Genomic DNA, 12,905 nt, shown 5'->3' with positions numbered 1-12,905 from the left:
TAAATTTTCCCAAATATCCAATCTAAACCTCACAGAATCCCTGAGGTTGGAAAAGAGCTCCAAGATCAGAGTCCCAGCTGTGCCCAGTGCCCACCTTGTGCCCAGCCCAGAGCTCTCAGTGCCACCTCCAGGGGACACCTCCAGGGATGGGCACTGCAACCCTCCCTGGGCAGTGCCAAGGCCTGAGCCCCCTTTCCATGGGGAAATTCCTGCTGTGCCCACCCTGAGCTGCCCTGGCCCAGCCTGAGGCCGTTCCCTCTGCTCCTGTCCCTGTTCCCTGGAGCAGAGCCCGACCCCCCCGGCTGTGCCCTCCTGGCAGGAGCTGTGCAGAGCCACAAGGGCCCCTGAGCCTCCTTTGCTCCAGGCTGAGCCCCTGCCCAGCTCCTCAGGGATTCTGCAGCCCCTGCCCAGCTCCTCAGGGATTCTGCAGCCCCTGCCCAGCTCCCTCAGGGATTCTGCAGCCCCTGCCCAGCTCCTCAGGGATTCTGCAGCCCCTGCCCAGCTCCTCAGGGATTCTGCAGCCCCTGCCCAGCTCCGTTCCCTTCCCTTCCCAGCTCCAGCCCCTCCATGCCCATCCTGTCATGATTGGTCCCAACTGACCACAAGATCTTAGGTGGGTCCTCACCAATGCCAAGCTCAGTCTCCAAAGTTTCATCCATCCCTGGTTTTTTTCTCCATCAGGCCCACCCAATATTCCCACCCTCCTCCAAGGCAGATTCCCCAGGAAGCCAGGCTGGTTTTTGGGAAGCCTCTTCTAGGTCAGATTAAATCCAGGTCTGTGGAGCTCCCCCAGGCTGGGTTTAAGGGATCTGTTCCCATCGCGTTGTGCTCTGGAACATCACCGAGGTTATTGATTCTCTGCAGATCAAATCAGCCTGTTTGATTAAACCTGTCCCCATTTTTAAAACTCCATAAAAAAAGTCCAGAAAAATCGTGTTGTCCTTCAAACAGTGCCAACAGCAGAGGAAGAAACTCTAGGAAAATTCCTAAATATTGGGAGTTGATGCACCCCAGGTTATGATCACATCAGAGCTTGTTGGTATTTCCAGAATATCCTGGTGAGACTGAAAAGGAACCCCATCCTCCTTTTCAGGAAATTTCCTGAATTAAATCCCAAATCTCAATGATCCAAACCCTGAATTAGTCAGTAATGCAAACCCTAAATATCAATTAACCAAATCTTGAGTTTCCCAGTGATCCTAACACTAAATCTCAATGATCCAAATCCAAATCTCCCAGGGACCCAAACCTTAAATGTCTCAGTGATCCAAACCCTAAATCTCAATGATCCAAACCTTAAATTTCCCACAGATCCAAACCCTAAATCTCCCAGAGATCCAAACTCAAAATTGTTCAGAGATCCAAACCCTAAATCTCAAAGATCCAAACCTTAAATTTCCCCGTGATCCAAACCCTAAATCTAAATGATCCAAACCCTAAAACTCCTAGTGATCCAAACCCTAAATTTTCCAGTGATCCAAACCCTAAATTTTCCAATGATCCAAACCCTAAATCTCCCAGTGATCCAAACCCTAAATCTCAAAGATCCAAAATTTAATCTCCCAGTAGCCTAACCCTAAATCTCCCAGAGATCCGAACCTTAAACTTTCCAGTGATCCAAACCCTAAATCTCCCAGTCATCCCAATCAGCTGTGCCACATTTTCCTCCCACAGGATCCCAATTCCTCCCAATGCTTTCCCTGATCCCAAAATGGGAGTGAGAGTCTGAGCTGCCATCGGGTTCAGCTGTGGTGACAAAGAAAGGAGCTGACATCTGATTTTGCTGGAAAAGTGAGAGAACTGGGGAGGGGGAGCAGAGAAAAATGGGAAAAGGGTGGGAATCTCCTTAAGAGGGATTTGGCAGCCCAGCTTGGCCAGGCAGGAGCAGCAGCTGCTGAGAACCAGTCACAGATCCTGCAAAAACTCCCTGATTCCTTAAAAAAAAATCAGATATTCCATGTAAAAAATTCCTTAGAAAATCAGGAATCAGACTAACTGGCTGAACAAGGGTTATTTGTTTGGGATTTTTCCTAAAAAATCCCTTTTTCCTTTCAAATGATGAGGTCTTGATGGTCACAAAGTATTAAAAATGTGATGATACAAAATTCTGGGATCTAAACACATTCCAAAAAGGAGATTATTCCTTGGTGGCAATATAATCCATCCTTACCTTCTTATCCCAGTCATTGGATGCAACTTTTCCATCAGGCTATTCCAAAATATCAGCCTGACCATGTCCTACCTGCACACTCCAGGTGTTGGAGACAGGACAAGGAATATGTGGAATCAGTCAGGATGGAAATTCCAAAGATTTTGATTCAGTGTTTCCATGGTTTTTGCTCTGTGAACACCGATTTTCCCTTTTTTCCGGAGGCTAAACTGGCAAAGCCTCCTCCAGGCAGGAAAACACCTCAAACAATGTTAAAAAACACTGGAAAAGGATCAAATCTCTCCTTCCCTGAACCTGGCACGGCTTGAAAAGATCCCAGCAATTCCTTTGTTCTGAGAAAAGGGATTGGAAAGGTGTTGGCAACCCACTGGGTGAGATTCCAGCTCATTTCCAATTCCAGGAGAAGAAAAACTCTGCAAACTCCAGTAATCCCAAATAGCATCATTCATGTCTTGTGGAGCACTCCTGGCACACCTTCCAACAACTCCCACCAGTGCCAAGGAACGGAATCTGGGAACGCTTCCCACATTTCAGGAGAATTGCAAGGAGATGGAAAGGAAAAAAAAATTAAAAAGGTCTGGATCGGCTTGCAGCTAGGAATAAAACCAGGACTAAGGGTTGGGATTAGAGGTTTGGAAAGGCAGGGTTAAGGGAATCAGCACAATGGGAAGCAACAATGGGAATTTCCAAAGGGAAGGGAAGACAGCTAAAAATCAGGGAATTTTTAAAACTGGATAAAACAGCACTGGGAAAAGGGGAGAAGCCACTAACCCATAACTGCCTGAGAGACAGGAGCCAGGGAATGGCTCCCAGTGCCAGAGGGCAGGGATGGATGGGAGATTGGGAATTGGGAATTGCTGGCTGGGCTGGAATTGCCAGAGCAGCTGTGGCTGCCCCTGGATCCCTGGCAGTGCCCAGGGCCAGGCTGGACATTGGGACACCCTGGGACAGTGGGAGGTGTCCCTGCCATGGCAGGGGTGGCACTGGGGGGAATTTGAGGTTCTCCCAGCCCAAACCATTCCAAGACTCCACAACAGCTGATGGCTCTTCCCAACAACACCATTCCGACCCAAATCATCCCAGGATTCCATAGCACTTAAAGGCTTTTCCCAATTTCACTATTGCAGCCCATCCATTCATGAAATGGCGTTGTTAGGAACCCAACCCATCCATTCCATGATCCCACTGCCTTTAAAGGCTCTTCCCAACTTCCCATTCCAACCCAAACCATTCCAAGATTCCCTAGCACTCCAAGGCTCTTCCCAGCTACATCATTCCAACCTGAACCATTCCAAGGCTCTTCCCAACTACTCCACTTCAGTCCAAATAATTTCAATTCCCTTCATGGGGATGGCTCCTGGACTTTCCAGACTTCAAGGGGTTTTTTTTTTCTCTTTTACTTAATTAATCTTCCTTTGGTTCTGGCGCAAATTCCCTGGATTTCTTTTCCACAGTACTCCACAGCTGATGGATCTTTCCAACAACACCATTCCAACCCAAAACATTCCAAGGTTCCATGACACTTAAAGGCTTTTCCCAGTTTCACCATTCCACCCCATCTATTCAGGGAATGGTGTCGTTGGGAACCCAACCCATCCATTCCATGGATTCCCCTGCACTTAAAGGCTTTTCCCAACAACATTCCAACCCAAACCATTCCATGATTCCATAGCAGCTGAAGGCTCTTCCCAACAACACTATTCCAACCCAAATCATTCCAAGATTCCATAGAACTTAAAGGCTTTTCTCAATTTCACCATTCCTGCCCATCCATTCATGGAATAGTGTTGTTGGGAACCCAATCCATCCATTCCATGATACCACTGCCTTTAAAGGAATATTCCCAACCACACCATTCCAACCTAAATCATTCCAAGATTCCATAGCACTTAAAGGCTCTTCCCAGCTACACCGTTCTAATTCCCTACATGGGAATGGCTCCTGGACTTTCCAGACTTCAAGGATTTTTTCTCTTTTACTTAATTCATCTTCCTTTGGTTCTGGTGCAAATTCCCTGGATTTCTTTTCCACAGCTGATGGCTCTTTCCAACAACACCATTCCGACCCAAATCATCCCAGGATTCCATAGCACATAAAGGCTTTTCCCAGTTTCACCATTCCAGCCCATCCATTCATGGAATTGTGTTGTTGGGAACCCAACCCATCCATTCCATGATTCCACAGCACTCTAAGGCTTTTCCCAACAACACCATTCCAACCTGAACCATTCCAAGATTCCATAGCACTCAAAGACTCTTCCCGACTACACCATTCCATGATTCCTGAACAGCTGAAGTCTCTTCCCAACACCATCATTCCAACCCAAACCGTTCCATGATTCTGTAGAAGTTGAAGTCTCCTCCCACTACACCATTCCAGGATTCCTCAAAGGTTGAAGGCTTTTCCCAGCACCACCATTCCAACCCAAACCATTCCAATTCCACACACGGGAATGTCCCCTGGATTTCCCAAACTTGCAGGATTATTTCTCTTTTGTTGTAATTCCACTTTCTTTGGCCATGGTGCAAATCCCTTGGATTTTGCCAGCGCTTTCTCCTTAACGATGTATTTACCTCATTAGCATAATTGTCTGCAATTATGTAATTAGCGTTCATATGTGTAATCATTGGAACATGTAATTAGCCCTAATTACACCATTAAAGCCTGCGAGTCAGAAATATCTTTATCATTTTGATTGACAGGCATATGGGAAGGGGGGGAAGGAAAAAAATCCCACTCGTTATTTTTATCTCCTTGAATCACGAAATCTGCAGGAGGATCCAGGATTCAACCCAGAATGGCACTGGAATTATTTTAAAATCTGATAATATTGATCAAAATCATATTGAGGTTATTCTACTGGAAGAGGAGGAGAAAAACTACTTGAAAATAAGAAAAAATCAGGGAAGTGCAGCAAAATTTCTATGGAAAAAGAAATAAGGATTTATTTTGAAATACTTGGAATTTTTCATGTCTAATATCCTAATATGAAAACTCAAGAAAGAGTTTCCACATGCAGCAGAACTTTTCTGTAAAAAGAAATCAAGAATTATCAAAAATGAGGAGAAAAATTCAGGAAAGAGGTACCAAGTGCAGCAAGATTTCTCTGTAAAAAGAAATTAAGAATTACCTGGAAATATTTGATTTTTAATTCTAATATCACTGGATTTGAGGAAGAAATATAATACAGGAAAAGAGAAAACAGAACAGCAGTGAGATTTTTCTGTGAAGAAATCAGGAACTATCTCAAATTACTTAATTTTTATTTCTAATATAACTGGATTTGAGGAAGAAAAATAATACAGAAAAGGAGAAAAACCCTACAGAAATTGTTCCACGGAGATGCGGTTGCATCCTAGAAAAGGATTTTAAAATTCATTGGATTTTTATCCCCTCTGAGAAAACCAGATTTATCAGAAAACTCAATATTTAGATTCAGTTTGTTTTATTTAACATCTGTGCTGGAGGCCTGTAGGACAGCACTAGAACAAACATCTGGCATGGAATAATTTAATTGGGACAGCAAAAATTATGATTTAAAAAATTATTTTTAAATAGTATCAATTTAATTTTAAATATTACTTTTAAATATTGACCCAAATTAAATATTTGAATTTATTTCAACTTCTGCTCTTCTAGTTCAGTGTTCTTGGGTTTTTTAGAAGTTTATTTTAAATGGCCAAAACAAAATTAAAAATCAAGTGGCTGAGCTGCCCAAAACCTTGAGAGGAGTAAAGGGGAAGCCTTTAAAAGAGGTATTTGGGAATAAATCTTAGTTGGGAATATAAATATTTCTGGATAAAGACTTTCCAGCCTGATGAATTCTACTGCAGCATCCAAGTGTTCAGGTGAAAGGCAGCAAAATCCACCTGGAGATTTCCAAACCATTCCCAGCTGCCAGAGGGAGGAGAAGAGCTCAATCCAGGAGAAAATGTTATCCATGGAAACGTCAGCATGGAGATTAAAACATCCCAGAATGATCCTGAGAGGTCGTTCCCCCATCCCAGCAGGAAAATCCAAATTTGTTCTGATTCTCCCCACCAGACACCTCAGCTGGGTGAGGTTTTAGGAGCAGAATTTCTTCCCTTAAAATATAAAAGCAACAAACTCCAGAGCTTTAGGAGTTTGTGGGATCACAGGATCCTGGAATGGTTTAGGGGGGAGGGATTTTAAGGATCATCGCACCCCTGCCATGGCAGGGACACCTCCCACTGTCCCAGGGTGCCCCAGTGTCCAGCCTGGCCTTGGGCACTGCCAGGGATCCAGGGGCAGCCACAGCTGCTCTGGCAATTCCAGCCCAGCCAGGAATTCCCAATTCCCAATCTCCCATCCATCCCTGCCCTCTGGCACTGGGAGCCATTCCCTGGCTCCTGTCCCTCCATCCCTTGTCCCCAGTCCCTCTGCAGCTCTCCTGGAGCCCCTTCAGGCCCTGCCAGGGGCACTCAGGTCCCCCTGAATCCTTCTCCTCTCCAGGGGAGCATCCCCAGCTCTCCCAGCCTGGCTCCAGAGCGGCTCCAGCATTTGGAGCAGCTCTGTGGATTCCTCTGGATCACTCCAGCATCTCCATGTCCTGCTCTCTCCCCAGATCTGGGGCAGCTCTGCAGGTGGGATTTCATGGCCAACATTCCTTCCACAGCAATGGGAAGGTTTCCTGATTATCCTCCAGAAAAAGCCTCTCGAGCGTTTCCTTGGGAGATCTCCCTCCAGAGCCACCAGCACCGCCTGATCTGCATCAGCTGCTGGTTTCCCTGGTTACCAAATTATCCATGTACTCATCAAACCCATTCCTTCCCAGGCACACCTCCCAGCTCCAGCCTTTATTCCAGAGCCACCCCCATCCCTGTGCCAGGAGACAGGAATGGTTTTCCATGTGGCCATGGAAAAGCAGCTCCTGGTGCTTTATCCCAGAGCTGCTGCTCCAGCCTTTCCTGAGCCCGTCAGGAACAGGGAAATACAAGCTGACAGCGCAGAGGGAAAACAAAACACTGCAGAGCTTTGGGAGGGATGAAAACAGATGGGAAATAGTCAGAGGACAAGTGTCCATATTTCAGGAAAACTGGGATTTTGTCTTGTTTTTCTTAAAATAATACAAGTCCTGCTCTGTGGGCACTGGGAATTTTCTGCGTGGGATTTCTGGCATATTTAAGCTGCCCAAATGTCAAAATGAAACTGCTCTGGTGCCACTCCTCAACCCTGATGTCATTCCCAGCTCCATGAGATTCCCTCCAGGCTCATCCCAATGATTGCTGAGGCTGTAACAAGACTGGGCTTGGATATTCCCAACTGAGGGAATGTGATTGAAACCCAAACTTCCCTTCCCTGCTGCTGCTTTTTTCCAGGATTTAACCTCTTTGGACTGAACCTCTTTTTATCTGGATTTGACCTCCTTCCCTCAGCACTTCCAAGCCTTTTTTAGGAACCTGCAAACACATTCCTTGTGGAGAGACGAGCAGCCACCTGGAAACAGGAAAAGTGGTAGGAACTGCTCAAATTATTCAGGATAAAACAGGAGTTCGAACAGGTGAATTAAGAGCAGTTAATTGCTTTTATCAGCTTGCAAGCCATTGGAATCATGGAATGGTTTGGGGTAGAAGGGACATTAAAGATGAGCTCAGAGGCACCAGTGGCTCATTCCCAAAGATCCCGGGGCAGCTCCAGGAGTCCCTCACTCCGTACTGTGGATGCTGTGATTCCTGCCCTGGATTTTTGGCACAATTCCTGCTCCTCCCTCCTGGCAGACAGAGAAGGGCAGGCTCGGAGCCGTGCAGAGCTCTGCAGAGGTGTGAATTCAGGTGCTGTGCTCGGGGGGGAGAAAAACATCAAATAAACTCCTCGGAGCAGCACAAACGTCATGTGAAGCCTCACCACAGATTGCTTTTCATGCCAGAGCAGGATGGAAACATTTTTCCTTGCTAAACGGGAGTCAAACATTCAGGAAAGGGTTTTCTCCAGCATAAAATCCAGGCTAATTTAGTCATGAGTCAGGCTGGGTTTTGTCAGGTGCTCAGTGAACATTTGTAAAGTCTTCCCGTGAACTGAGGAGTGTCAGATGGAATCAGCATCAATTTTCCTAACAAGGCTCCAATTACTGCTCCAAGGAGCTGCAGAGTGGGGTGGGAAAACAGCTGCTCCCGTGTGAGGGACCCCCATCCCCCTCTTCCCTGGGCTGCATCAGCTCTTGATAAGAATTCTTATCAATTAAAACCAAAAACATGGCGTCCACTCTGCCCCAAAAGAGCCTTTTATGTCTGACTCAAAGCTGATCACAGAGAACAGAATGTGGGGTTTTTGTTGGGGGTTTTTTGGGAATGCTGCCTTTTCTGGCCTAATGGATGCAGTTCCAGGGAGTGGGAATTTTTCCTTTCCAGGCATTAATTAGGAAAAGGCAGGGTCCTGTTCTGCAGTGTCAGAGGAGGCTCCACTAATCACGGGGAGTAATTAGGGGGATGCATTTGAAATAATTAAGGGGTTTTTATTTTTTAGTGCCACAGTTACCTAGGTCTGTTCATGGGGAGAGCTCAGTGCTTCCCAAGGAGATTATGAATGACAGGATAATGGCTATAAACTGACAGGGAATATTGGGAAGGAATTCCTGGCTGAGAAGGAGGTGAAGGGCTGGGATGGAATTGCCAGAGCAGCTGTGGCTGCCCCTGGATCCGTGGAAATGTCCAAGGCCAATTTGGAGCAGCCTGGGACAGTGGGAGGTGTCTCTGTCCATGGCAGGGGGTGGCACTGGATGGGCTTTAAGTTCCTTCCCATCCATTCCATGACTCAGTGAATTCCATATATATAAATATTATATATATATATATATATATAACATGTATAATATATATATTCTATAATATATATATTATAATACATATAAATATGTATATATATATAATATAATACAAATATATAAATATAAATATAAATATAAATATAAATATAAATATAAATATAAATATAGATATATATGGAATCATATATAATTATGAGCTTCAAGGCTCCTTCCAATCCAACCAACCATTCCCTGCTTTTTGTCACTTGGATCCCCTCCTTTGGCCACCCCAATTCCCAGCAGGCAGGATGTGTTTTTCCAAGCTCACACCCCTCTGGAGCAGCATTTCCCTGCCTCTGCCCCGGGTTCACAATCCCAGGAAACCACCGGGATCTCCTGGCAGCTCCAAGGGGAGCAGCTCCTGCTGCCTCAGTGGCATCAGCGCAGCACCCAACTCCTACAAGTGGGAAGAAAACACAACCAAACAGAGGCAGGGAGAAATTCCAGAGCTCCTAAAAGCAGATCCTCCCCTGCTTTGCTTCCCGGGAAAGCCACGGATCCATCACATTCTTCACACCCCAGCAGCACCGTGAGCACTCCTGGATTTTTCCGGGAGAAAGGGATGTGCTCTGATGGCCCTGCCTGGAAGAAGGGTGGCAGGAGGATGTGAGGAGGAGGTGGGATCTCGTTAAGATGTGCTGCAACCTCCAAACAGGAAAAAAAAATCCCGGAGTGTGCAGCTTCCAGATGGTTGGAATGACGTGTGGCACTGGCAGCTGCTCCTTCCTGAGCCTCCGGAATGAGAGTGGGGAGGCAGCACCTGGGAGAGGGGGGGACATGGTGGGAGGGCCAGAGGTCACCCTGCAGCACTGGGAGGGACTGGGGAAGGACTTGGACACTGTCCCCTGTCAGCTCTGCACGTTTTGCTGCTTGGAATGTGCCATTCCCACCAGGATAATGTGACAGAATGTGCCATTCCCACCGGGATAACGTCACCCGAGGTGAGGCAGCACTTGGGGGTGAACCTCTGGAAAAATCACAGCCAGGGGAAAGCAAAGCCCAAGGAGGGGGAGGTTGGATTGACAAACAAGGCCTTCATAAGCTCCTGGAGTCACTGAGACTGGAAAAGCCATCCAAGATTGAATCCCAGCATTCCCAAGGCCACCACTGATCCATGTCCCCAAGTGCCACATCCACAGGGATTTTAAATCCCTTCAGGGATGGTGACTCCACCACTGCCTCAGGGCAATCTTTTCCATTCAATTTTTCCTTATCTCCAATATAAACCTTCCCTGGAACAACTTGAGGCCAGTTCCTGTTGTTACTTGGGAAAAAAGCCTGGAAAAAAAAGCCTGGACACACCCCCTCCTGTCAGGAATTTCCTGTTCATCCTTCAGTGGAAAACCAGGAATTCAAAATCCCAGCCAATCTCTGCTCATCGGATGGTTCTTCCTCTGCTCCCCATGATCCAAATGTCATTCCTCACTTTGGAAAGTCTCAGGTTTTGTTTCCAATGACTGAACCTGCCTGCATGGGTGAGAATTTCCAAGAAAAATCAGGAAAAAACACATTCCTCAAGGCTGGGCAGGAGATTGTCACCATTGGGGATAAAATGTCACTTCTTAGCTACTCAGTCCAGGAAATCCCTTATTCCTGTCCAGGGATAAGTGGCCTTTGGATATCCTGGCTCATCCCTCTGGAGCTGGAGAGTAGGGACAGCCCAACTCCGGGATCCTGGATAAAATCTGGAAAAAGGACAGGTCCCCACAGTGTGATCCTCCTCCAAACTTTGCAGGATTTCATCCAAAAATCAAACAAACCTCTCCTGACAGCTGCAATTTATGGGAAAAAGGGCTGCATTCACCTCACCTGAGCGGGGATAAAGTGCTTTAAAAATTCCAGCCAGGAAAATTATTTCTATGGCAACTAATGGTGCATTCCAAAGCTGAGTGTGGGAAGGTGGGAAATCGGGAATAACAAATATTAATCACATGGAACATCTCAAAATCACTCCATGAATAGCAAGCAGACATTCAAGGATGTGTTGGGGTGCTCAAAGTCTTGTAGCTAATTAGGAGTGAGGTGAATTTTTGGGATTAACAGAGTGATTATTTTTAATTCTCCTTCTTTCTGATAATTCTTATATCCCTTTATTATTCCTCCCAAAAACCTCACTGATGCTGAGAAGACTCCATGAAAATTTAGAGGAGAAATTCCAGAAAATTTCCAGCAATTGGAAAGTGCAACCACCACTCTGAACACAGGAATTTCCCTGCCTGGAAATAACCCTAGGGAAAAATTTTGGTGGGAAAGGCAGCAAAGAGAGCTGTAAAAATGGGAAGATTTGATAAATCTGAAGATCTGTGTTCAAAGGGAGGCCCCCCAGAGTGGCATCACTGCAAGGATGACTTGGAGCAGATCAGAGACATCCCTGAGTCATCAGACCCCAAAGAACGACATCCATTGATCATAAAGTTAAAAGAACAAATGTTAGAAAGACAAAAAAGGCATAAATGTGTGCTTTGGTAAAGCAGGAAGGAGGAGTAACAGAAAGAAAAGGAAAAAAAAAAAAAGAGTTTTTTCTCATTAATTCATTTCTCCTCCCAGAGCCATCACGGGCAGCCTCAAATCCTACAGATTAGAAATCCCTGGGAATGTTCAAGGCTTGGAGTGGAAAATATTCCTGCCCATGGGAGGGGTTGGCACTGGTTCATTTTTCATCTCCTTTCCAGCCCAAACCATTCCACAATTCTGTGATTTTACAAATTCCCAATCCAGGGTTGTTTAATTCTTCCAGTATTGAAACCAAAAGGAGTTTCCATGACAAGAGCAATTGGAAAATTTGAGTCAACGTGGAAGTGTGAAAGCATTCTTGGAATGCACAATTCCATATTTTATAACCTCATTCCCCAGCATCTGATCAAACAGCAGCTGGAAAACAATTTCCATGCAATTTGCAACCCAAATCTGAGAGCATCCTGTGGAAAGATCAGGAAAAACTTGGAATACTGGAAACACCTTCCCTAAACCAGCACAGAATAAACTTCCACTACTTTAGCTTTAAATCTTCCCCTTAAATTGGGAACAATCATGGAATGAACAACAGAGAAACAGCAATCCCCTCCTTACTGGAAGAGCTCACACTGATGGTCTCTGAATTCCCTGTTCCCAGTTCCTGCCTGTTCCTTGCAATTTCAAAAACAAAGGGTTTAATTCATCACCTTGGAAAGAAAATTCCTGGTGATTATCCTAATTAAAAATAACTGATTAACGAGGTGTCCTGGCCCAAGGGGGTCACGCCAGGGAGGTGCAGCAGGAGTTGCCAACAATCTTGAGCTTGATAAAATAAGGTTAGGCCTGGAAAAAGCTGATTTATTCCCAGGTAATTCTGGTTTATCCAGCTGTAACACTGGGGGTTCCATGACATCGCTGATCCAGGCAAACAAGATTTCCCAAGCTCTTGGGTTCCCTGCTCCAGCTGTTCCCTCTTCCAGAGCTCCAGCTGGATTTCTGAGGACTGGAGTGTGAAGATCCCAGACAACATGACAACTTCAGGGATTTTCATCCAACAATTGTCACCCTTAGAATTGTTTTCCTTCTCTTTTACCAACCTCCATGGAAATCCAACACACCATGAATTTAAAGCACAATATTGCTGATTCTGACACCAGATTTTCCAAGAAAACTCTCCAACAATTGTCACCCTTATAATTGTTTTCCCTTTCTTTTACCAACCTCTTAAGGAAATCAAACACACCAGGAATTTAAAGCACAAATCCCAGGTAATTCTGGTTTATCCAGCTGCGACACTGGGAGTCCCATGACATCACTGATCCAGGTGAACAGGGAGACTTTCAAAAGCTCTTGGGTTCCCTGCTCCAGCTGTTCCTCTTCCAGAGTTCCAGCTGGATTTCTGAGGACTGGGGTGTGAAGATCCCAGACAACATGACAACTTCAGGGATTTTCACCCAA

At 45.6% G+C, this 12,905-nt stretch overlaps 1 protein-coding gene across 1 annotated transcript in view; it reads right to left on the bottom strand.

Moving 5' to 3' along the window:
* MDGA2 (MAM domain containing glycosylphosphatidylinositol anchor 2) overlaps window positions 1-12,905 on the bottom strand; it is a 216,407-nt gene that overhangs the window by 135,487 nt on the left and 68,015 nt on the right. The gene's annotated exons all lie outside the window — the stretch shown is intronic.

The sequence above is a fragment of the Melozone crissalis genome, unplaced genomic scaffold (assembly GCF_028551555.1).
Source record: "Melozone crissalis strain CALT ecotype California unplaced genomic scaffold, PUWL_Pcris_2 ptg000056l_1, whole genome shotgun sequence".
In the NCBI taxonomy this organism is placed as follows: domain Eukaryota; kingdom Metazoa; phylum Chordata; class Aves; order Passeriformes; family Passerellidae; genus Melozone; species Melozone crissalis.
This window is presented reverse-complemented; position numbering and strand designations above follow the sequence as displayed.